We start from the raw sequence: 3,121 nt of genomic DNA on the forward strand, positions 1-3,121 counted from the left end.
ACCAACTATGAAAAACTTAAGATAACATAATGAAACTAATAATAGAAATGAACTAAAAAGTGAATTGGGTTGCCTCCCAGTTAGCGTCTTTCTTTAATATCTTTGGCAAGATATTGCCATTTTGGTTTACGGAGGATAAAATCTTATATCTCGTTTCAGTGTTTCATCGTCCATGTACTCATGATAACCCTCGTAAATAGAATGATTTTTAGGCACACGAGTTGTTTTCTTCCATTGATTAGTAGATGGCACCAAGCAGTTAAATAGTGGCCTTAATTCTTCACTTGCTTCTCTATCATGACCACTTATTGGTTCAAGATATTTGGCCATAGAAACTCCTAACTTATTCTTTTCATGAGATTCAAAAATTTATGATATAACAATCAATTGCACTAGCAGAAATTATAGAATAAGTGTGACTGTCTCACCTCCTTCTAGGGCGTACCCTAAAAGTTAGCGGATCGTCTGCCTAGCTCTCGTCAGGGCTCACTATTATCACATTAACTTCAGAGATAAGAGTTAAATAACTCTCACTAATATTTACATCAACTTCAGAGATAACATCTGATAAAACAAAAGCCAACCATTCAAGTCTTGTACGATACCTAGTTTAATACAAAAACTTCAACCCTTAATAGGATACTAAAGGGGTGCACAAATACAAAAGCCTTCACGCCAAGTTTCTAAGATTCCTCGTTCAAACCCTGACCACCAATTCCTGTAAGGAAAACAAACTAAACGGTTGAGCTAAAGCTCAGTGAGGCTTGCCGAGCAAGTAACAGTTAATAAACACGTAAAACATTGCAATTAAACAAACGGTGTACATTGCACTGGACAGTCACATTCAAAAGGATACGTATTCCACCTAGGAGTCAATTCAATATCACGAGACAATCATTTCAATATCATTGCATTCACTCTGCCAATTCACCCCCTTATGTCTTTCGAAACAATAAACAATCCCCTACATTCACACTCAATTCAATAATCCCCTAACTTCCAGGTAGTACTGATGTGAACGTGGAAGCAAAGATTAGACCGTAGAGGACACGTTGAGCAATGGATGGAATTGAACCCAAACTTTGACCACTCAAGAACGGATTCAATGGTAGAGGACGCCACAATCAAGTGTGTGTGCTTAATTGATAAGTCAATAAACAACCTAGGAACCATGCTAGGATGTTCAACTTAGCTTTCACAAGCTAGAGGAATTTGCCTTAATGGAAGACAAAATTCTGGAATTTTATTAATAATATCGCAAAAACTAAATGTAACATCAGCTTTAGGGCTATTTATAGCCTTGACTAAACCTAATAAAGCTTGGAAAACATTAAGGGAAAATCAGCCAGCCCATTGGGTCTCTCTTGGCCAAAAGCTAACCTACTAATTAACTAACTTAATGACTAACTAAAGTACTAATGGACCTAAGGCCCACATGGCCGAAGCTAAGCTCAACAAGAGCTACTTAATCGAGGCCCAATCCTCCCTTTGAGGCTTGCTCACTTGCATCATTCCCCTCCTCTTGAAAAGGATTTATCCTCAAATCTTGGGAAAAAGTGGTACTCCATGTTGGTGCGCTTATAGGATAGCAATGTGGGAGTGAGATGAATGAGCACCAGCCAGTCACATGTCGCTTGGACAACCTCATGATGCTCTTGAACAAGGACATTCACCAAGACAAGAAACACCATGTATAAAGCTTGTGAAAATTCCATGTAGCACTCCAAAACTCTCTCATCAACCCTTGGTCGTTGCATGTCAAATTCAAACCTACAAAACAAATCACACAATTAGTATATGTAGGGTTAATACTACTTGACAACTTACGTTTCACATGCACTAGATAGGGATCTTCATGATGACTCGACTCTCATTCAGCTTAGAAAAATCTTGAATCTGATTGTGCAAGGTAGTATAATTCGACCCTAGTTGTTGCTGATTTGGCACTACTTGCCCATCTGGAGATAGAACAATGAGCCATTCGTGTTGCACTTCCGTGGAAGCATGAACCAGTGAGGTAAAAATAACATTCGAGTCTTGATTGACACACTTGTCTGCATCACCCAACATAAGTGGCAGCAATGAAGTGAAGGTCACTCCAGACAAGTCACTTGAATTTGCGCTAGTTGGAGTTGATAAAATGAGCTCATGGTGACCAGATTTTGGATGTATGAATATGCATGGAAGATCACAAGCAGCTGGCACAAGCATGAAATCAGGTTGCAACTCTTTAATCAAAGCTGAAAAATTTCGAGCAGCCTTACAACCTACAAAAACAAAATAAGTCTCAGCTTGTTTTGAACCAGAAATTAGATATATAAGCAATGGAACATCATTAATTAAGTGGTAAGAAGGTGTAGAATAAGAGTTATATGCAAAAACTCCCTTTGACACATGATTCCTTCCATCAATCGATTCAACTTGAGACTGCATTGATGGCTCTTTACATTTTCCTTCAAAATCTGCATAGAAAATACATGTGCGAGGATGGAAATGATGCTCAAAAGAAGGTAAAGATGATGAATGAACCATGGGTAACAAACAAGAATAGAAATATGGAATTCTCCCTTCATGATGAGTTCGAATTAATTCTCCATTGGTGTGGACAGATTTGGGTTGGAGTTGTTCCATGAAGTGATACCAAATAGATTTATCTCCTAGAAGACAAACTCCATGGAAGCTAGTGAATTGTTCAAGTGACTTTGGAATGGAACATTGCATGACTAACTTCACTTGACTTCGCTTAATCTGTACAAAAGTAGAAACACTAAACAAGGCAAAGTTAAGTTTGTTAGGAAAACTATAAACACTCGCCTTCCCATGCACAATCAGCTCACTTGATGCTTCACTCATCTCCTCAGATTTTTTTACCTCTTTTTCTAACTCACATTCCTCAACTTTTACCTCAAGTGCACTCTCACCACCACACTCAACTCGCTCTTTTTCAAGTTTTTGTTAGAGGAGTTGTTGATATGTCTCCCACACTCGACTAACTCCTTCATCTATGGATAAAGTATTTGCATGCTTTGTTGTCGAATGAACCTCCTCCCTTCTCCTTGAATATAATGACTTTGAAGAGGTAGGTTGGACGTCAGGGTGAAATTGTGGGGAACCCCTCCTC

Source organism: Coffea eugenioides, chromosome 6 (genome assembly GCF_003713205.1).
Source record: "Coffea eugenioides isolate CCC68of chromosome 6, Ceug_1.0, whole genome shotgun sequence".
NCBI classification, from domain to species: domain Eukaryota; kingdom Viridiplantae; phylum Streptophyta; class Magnoliopsida; order Gentianales; family Rubiaceae; genus Coffea; species Coffea eugenioides.